Source organism: Asparagus officinalis, chromosome 1 (genome assembly GCF_001876935.1).
Source record: "Asparagus officinalis chromosome 1, Aspof.V1, whole genome shotgun sequence".
NCBI classification, from domain to species: Eukaryota; Viridiplantae; Streptophyta; class Magnoliopsida; order Asparagales; family Asparagaceae; genus Asparagus; species Asparagus officinalis.
The window spans coordinates 104,129,318-104,137,054 of NC_033794.1; the positions used below are offsets into that span (position 1 = coordinate 104,129,318).

The 7,737-nt window shown below is 34.8% G+C and overlaps 1 pseudogene; it reads left to right on the forward strand.

Annotated features, from left to right (window-relative positions):
* On the forward strand, positions 5,176 to 6,497 carry LOC109838623 (annotated as a pseudogene).

Genomic DNA, 7,737 nt, shown 5'->3' on the forward strand with positions numbered 1-7,737 from the left:
CTTTAAACCGGACAAATGCATTATTAGTATGAATGGAAAAATTGTCTTTGTTGCTAATCGCAAATCTAATGTGTACATTTTTTAGATGAATGAATTAGTGAATCAAGATGTGAAGTGCCTTACGGCAATTGATGAAAACCCTTGGATATGGCATAAGAGGCTTGGACATGCAAACATGGAGTTGATATCAAAATTGTCTAAGAGAAATCTTATAAAAGGGTTACCTAACTTGCACTTCATCAAAGATACCGCTAATCATGTTAAAAGAATTGAAAATGAAAAAGATTTGAAAGTTGTTAAAATAAGAAGTGATCATGGTGGTGAATTTCAAAATGAATTTTTCTATGATTTTTGTGCTCATCATGGTATAACTCACATGTTTTTCGCTCCTAGAACACCACAACAAAATGGTGTTGTTGAACGGAAAAATCGCACCATACAAGAGATAGCACACACTATGCTAAATTCCTTTACTTTGCCAAAATATTTTTAGGCGGAAGCCGTCAATACGGCTTGCCATGTTTTAAATCGTGTTTTAATTAGACCAAAGCTTAAGAAAACTCCTTATGAACTATTTTATAGAAAAACTCATTTTATTGGTTATTTTCGTATCTTTGGTTGCAAATATTTTATTTTAAATACAAAAGATCATCATGACAAATTTGATTCCAAAATTGATGTTGGTATTTTCTTAGGTTATGCACCTCGAAGTAAGGCTTATAGGGTCTTCAATAAACGAAGCCTCGTTGTTGAAGAATCTATAAACGTTACTTTTGATGAGACTAATGTTGGTTCTCAAGTTGTTTTACCTAGGAAAGATGATGATGATGATGTTGAGGGAGGATTGAACTTTTTACAAATCAATGATACACCCTCTATAGAAGCACAAAAGGATGTGGATAGCTCCAATGCTCATGAACAAGTTGAACTTCCTAAAGCTTGGAAATTCGTATCAAACCATCCAAAGGAACAAATAATTGACAGCCCTTCACAAGAAGTTGTTACTCGCTCAAAAGCTTTGAGTGAGTGTGGTAATGTTGCTTTCTTATCTCATCTAGAGCCTAAAAAGGTTAATGATGCTTTAAATGATGAATTTTGGGTTTTAGCTATGCATGAGGAACTAAATAATTTTCAAAGAAATAATGTTTGGAAACTAGTTTCTAGACCTAACAATGCTAGTGTTATTGGTACTAAATGAGTTTTTAGAAACAAACTTGATGAACATGGTTTTGTAACTAGAAATAAAGCTCGTTTGGTTGCCCAAGGATACAATCAAGAGGAGGGCATAGACTATGACGAAACCTTTGCACCGGTTGCAAGGTTGGAATCTATTAGGATGTTTTTGGCATTTGCTAGCTTTAAAAATTTCAAATTATTTCAAATGGATGTTAAAAGTGCCTTTTTAAATGGTTTTATAGAAGAGGAAGTGTATGTTGAGCAACCCCCCGGTTTCATAGATCATTCTTTTCCTAATCATGTTTACTGGGTTCAAAAAGCTTTATATGGGTTGAAACAAGCTCCTAGAGCTTGGTATGCTCGCCTCTCTAGTTTTCTTATTGAAAATGGTTTTTCAAAAGGAACAATTGATAACACTATTTTTGTGAGAAAAAGGAAAAATAATTTTATTTTAATGAATCTTTGTGCAAGGAATTTTCTAAGATTATGCAAGATCATTTTGAGATGAGTATGATGGGAGAGCTTGCATTCTTTCTCGGGCTCCAAGTCAAGCAAACTAAGGATGAGATATTCACTTCTCAAAGCAAGTATGCTAAGGAATTGGTGAAGAAAATTTGGAGAATTCTAAGCATGCGCCTACTCCCATGAGTACAAGTGTCAAGCTTGATGCGGATGAGAGTGGTGAAGATGTGGACCAAAAACTATACCGAGGTATGATAGGTAGTCTTCTTTATCTCACCGCTAGTAGACCCGATATCATGTTTAGTGTGTGTGCATGTGCACGTTTTCAAATTCTCTTATTTCTTGGGCTTCCAAGAAACAAAATTACGTTGCATTGTCCACTACGGAAGCGGAATACATTGCCGCCGGCTTATGTTGTGCCTAAGTTTTGTGGATGAAACAAAGCTTAGTTGACTATGATTTGATTTTTTAAAATATAAAAATCTTTTTTGATAACACTAGTGCTATTAATATTTCCAAAAATTCGGTTTTGCATTCTAGAACTAAGCATATTGATGTACGCCATCATTTTTTACGCGATCATGTAGAGAGACAAGATGTATCCCTAGTGTTTGTTGACACAAAATCTCAATTAGCGGATATATTTACTAAGCCTCTTGGTGAAGATGATTTTTGTCGCATAAGAAATGGCTTGGGCTTATGCAATATGTGAAAGTTTTATTTTGCTTGCTTGTTTAGTTGCATTTTGCATACATTTCTCTTTCCCCCATTTTTGATGGTGACAAAGGGGGAGAGAAATCTCCTCAATTGTTGCATATATTTAGGGGGAGCTCATAGATAGGGGGAGCATCTATCTATAAGCTATATTTATTTTTGCTCTTATATAATGGTTGGTTGTCATCATCAAAAAGGAGAGATTGTTAGCCCTTATGTTTTGATGATATTTTACAACCACCATTATCAGTACTAATTGCTTATTGAATGATAATATAGTTAATATATATATCAAGCATGTTAGTACCACAAATGGAGGATTGGATGAAATATGCGCTATAACGATGATATCCAAAGGAGGAGGAGGCATAGTGATGAAGCAAAGTTTAATCAAGAACACCAAATTCAATTAGAAGCTTCATCCAACTCAAGCTATATCAAGACTCAAGAATTTTCAAGAACACCAAATTCAATTAGAAGCTTCATCCAACTCAAGCTATATCAAGACTCAAGAATTGTATTCCCGTGAGGATATTAGCTAGTCTTTATTTTCTCTCTAGTGCTAGAATGTAGGCAAAGAGTTATCGATTTTACTTGAAGCTATTGGGATATCACACACACGTTTTCATATTTATACTTTTGAGCGTATTTCACAAAATACTATTTTTTCACAATTATGAGGACCTATTTGCAAAATTTCTTTTCCAAACAATTTGTTTTTAGTATTAAAAACATTTTACAAAGGTTCACATTTTTCAGAAGTTAAATGAATATCTTACAAATATTTTAAATGAGTCACAAATCAGTTTTTTGAATGTATCAGTCCGCGGTCGACCGCCACGGTCGACCGCGCCTGAGTTCATTCGTCAGTGGGCAGCAGAAACTTTCACGATCGACCGTCGCAGTCGACCGTGAGCTCGAGAATTCCCACGGTCGACCGCCATGGTCGACCGCAGAACTCTCTTGAAGTTTACTGCGTTTTTGGGCTGTCTCGCGGTCGACCGCGAAATAGGTACGGTCGACTGCCACTTAAGTTAACGGTCTTTTTGTACAGCCTTTCAGCGCCGATTTCACACGATCTCTGCGCTATTCTGTTTCCAGGTTTTGGGGGATTGGGTATGGGTTTCAAACAGCTTTGATTTTCTATTTAAACCTATTCTCTTCTTCTTCCTCATTGTCCAAGCTCTTTCAAAATATTTCTGAGAACGTTTTTACAGAGCTCAACTTTCAAACATGTTTCTTTCTGAGTTTTTGTGTTTTACATCCCAGCTTCAGTGTGATCTTCTCTTTGCCATATGGACATTGTAAAGAGAGGGTTTTTACACTATTTCTACTATTTTGAGAGCTTGATCTTGTAGAGATCAATTGTGTGGGAGTGTGATCTAGTAAGATCAACTGTGTAGTGTGAGATCGTGAGGGGATCGCTGTGTAGAAGAAGTCCCGGCTTCCAAACCAGGTTGTGTAGTGGATTTCTCCTCGAGAGTGGGGAGCGGGGACGTAGGTCAGCGGCCCGAACCTCGTTAACACATCGCGCGTCACAGGATAGCGATTCCTAACTCTATCTTTTCTATTTTGATTGCCCCTCTATTTTGATTGCCTTTGGATATTGTGTTTTGCTTGTCTTAATTTTATTGCACAATTATAGCCTTGTGACCCTAATCACCCCCTCTAGGGTCCAACATCCGCCTCCGCAGTCGACGAGCCCTCATCCTCACCCTCTACCTCTTCTGCCTGCGGCGACGTCCACGTGCACCGCGGCGCCGGCTCCCACTTTGCCTCCTGTCGGTCGAGTGCACTCTTTCTCCTAATCCTACAACCTACAAGTATTCTCACTTAAATAAATTCTGGAACTATAAGGTTAATTTTGCCCCTTTTTTGTGTTAATTATGAGAGTAGCAAGAGTCTTGATTCTTTAGGGGAGTTTAGCTTCCTTCTTATGATTTCTGCTTAAAGTTTTGAGCTTCAAGACATGCTCAGATTTTTTTAGAAAGCCTAAAAGGATTTTGTTATATCTATGGTCTAAATATATTAAAGAATCATTGAACAGTTGAAGAAAATGTTATTTGATGAATTTCAATGTTTTACCAGGTTTATTATTTGAGACTTTGCAATCTATTATCATAACCAACTAATCTTAGACTAATTTTATTTATCTACTGGTTAATGAGAATCTAGGTAATATTTGATTATGCAAACAAAAAGGATTGCAAATTTAGAAGTTCGTATTTAGAAGTCCCAAATAATGTTCATGTCATTTCAGGGATTCAGAAGGCGCAAATAGAATGCTGAGGCTACGAAAAAAATGCCTCAACTTCGGCTGATATGAGTGACCTTGCTTAGTTCCTCCTGCTTCAGGTAATTATGTTTGATAATTTTAGTAAGACCAAAAGATCAAGCTGTCAATTATTATGCATGTCGACAACGGGGTTTGCATTTAAATATTTAGATTTTTCCTTAAATATAAAAATTCTTAATATTTAAATATATCTTAATATGCTATGTATATTTAAACATTTGCTTTAAGTAAATATATCTTAATATATGCCTGAAGGCTTGTGTCATGAGACATTATAAAATTTGAAAAAATTGCCATTGATTGCATGATTTACATTGTTCATCAATGCAACTAATTATCCATGGGTAATCTTTTCCTTAGATGCAAATGATAATTGTCAATCTTATTATTTCTGTCAAATTTTAGTTCCATCAAAATGCACCGGGAGTTGGCCTTTCAATGAAAAACTTTGATGCATATTTGGGGTGTTCTTTGATGCATATTTGGAGGCGCCATTGGTGGAATCTGATTACCATGGAAGAATCAAAATGACAAACTTCGGCAACAGGCGCAAAATCACAGAGCACAACTTAAATGTGAGATTCTTCCCTTCTTTTCATTCGTAATCTTGCATATTTGATTTTTCCATGTTTACGTTTTCTTTTTTAGAAAACTGCTATTTTATCAGGTATCTCTCTCTTACCATCTAATATTTACTTGCTCTTCCATTTAAGATTTTTGACTGATTTATTATGTTCATTTCAAAGTAATTATCATGTTGTAAGAGACAAAAGCACTAACAAAAGCCAGAAAAATTAAATCTTTGGTTTATCTGAAGGAATTCGCTCTCAACAACCTTCTCTCTATTGATGACCTTAAGTCCTCCTCTGTAATCTTGACATCTCTTTTTCTTCTCCAAACTAATTGGTTGTTACAGTTTGTATATTCAGTTACTAAGTAGCTATGTGAGTTAATGATAGAGATATAATTGTTGGAATTGTATTTATGTCTTCTTTTAAATTTGTAATAATATTAGTATAATTGTATAATTGTGAAGACTGTAACGTGAATTATATTTTGTAACTATTAATGATTAAACAATGATGAGTCTAGGATTATGGTGATGGATATGTAAAGGTTGGAGTCTACAATGATATGTTATTAAATTATTGAATGATCTTAAAGCTAATTTTAATCTGTCTTCATCAAGTGCCTAGCGAACGTAAGAATAATATAGAATCAGAGCAAGCTGTTCTTATTAAATTGATTTATCCGTGCACTTACATGTTTGTTTGTATTTGTATGATACTTTATGTTTGTCTTTGTTCAATTTTCTTAATTGACATGCTTTACTGGAGTTTCTATGATATCAGATATCACCTCGCCAAGGCCTTCTGAGAGTCTGTGAATTTACACTTGCGGTGATTGAATACTTTGTGGATCTAGGGGACAAATCTCATCCAAAATTTGCTGATGTTGCTGAATTGGAGTTCTTGATGTTTCCGAGAGAAGAGCAACTATCTGGGAAAATCAGCCAAGAAAATTGTCCTGGGTGAAGCAGTATCAAAGGTTGCTTGAACATCGCTTGCTGCTTACTTTAGTATTAGGCTCATCTATATTATTTTAGTATCATCATTTAACTTCAGTTTTTATTTCATTTTGTTAACATTAATAGGGAACTGTCAAAAATGAGACTATTGGCTACTTCATTGGCAAAGTGTACCTCTTCCTCACTCACCTTGGAATTGACAAAGAGAAATTTCGTTTCCGACAGCATTTGCCTCATGAGATGGCTCATTATGCTGCAGATTGTTAGGATGCAGAAACCCAAACAGAATTGGAGTGTCAACTCGGTTCATCACATTTATGAAACAGTAACTTTATTTCACTTTTTATATTTAAATTTTAGATATATATATTTTCACACATTTATGCGCTAAAAAATTGGCCTTTATTGTGCTATTTTGATTTTAGTTTTGAGCAGTTATTTGATCTTTAAAAAAATTGGTCAATGAAGTACTAGTTATCGAATTGAACTTGCTCGAATATCTAGACGAATAATAACCAAACTGTTTATTAATTAATCGGTTCACTTCCACCACTATACTTCATATCTAAAGCAAAATACTTTATTTTGATAACATGTTAAATATTTACAGAAAATCTTTTAGCATCTGTGTTGATTCATGAATTAAACTATTTTAACTGATGATCTGCTCCATTCATTGTGATCTAAATGCCTCAAAATATCTATAAAACAAAAATCATAATTATTAAATATTTCTAACACATATTTTTTATTATCTCTTTAGTTATATTCTAGTAAACCCGTTAATTTTACAATCATTTGATGCATGAGTAACTACAACCCAATATGATTTTTTTTGTTTGTATACAATCTAAAACATATAAATCAAAATGAACGGAGTAGATCAAATAATTTGATAACATATAATATACTTTTGAAGGCGCTATCTTAGATTGAATCTAAAGTGCCACCTTATGAACACTTTTCCATATATATACCACACATTCAATCTTTTCTTTCATTTAAAAAACCCTTTTTTTGTTTTTTGTTTTTTTTTTTTTTTTTGGGGGGGGGGGGGGGGGGGGGGGTGGGGGGGGGGGGGGCGGGGGGGGGGGGGGGGTAGCTGTTTGTTAATTAATTGATCAATTTTCAACCTTCGACTTAAAAAAATAGGACGATTAAGTGTTAAAAAGAATAAGAGTAAAAAAAAAACAATAGGACGATTAGGTGTTAAAAAGAGAGAGCATATAAGTGCAAAGTCATGTAAACTATAATATATTTAATTGATATTTAGCCACATAACATTTGCACTTAAAATACCGTCCGAGCTAATTAAGACGTCATAAGAATTTGGATTCCCCCCTCTCTCTATCGTATGTTGTTATCCTCATGTGAAGGGTCGTCATAGTACGCAAACTAGGTTGTGCAACTGGTCTGTTTGGCCTGTTTTGCAAATTCAGATGATTCAATTTGGTAACTTAGGCTGATCATATTCATCCGATTCCAAATAATGGAGTCCCAAATTTCAAAGTCTTGAGTAGTCATCTTTCTCAAAGGTGTCTGATTTATTGTTGCTTGCCTC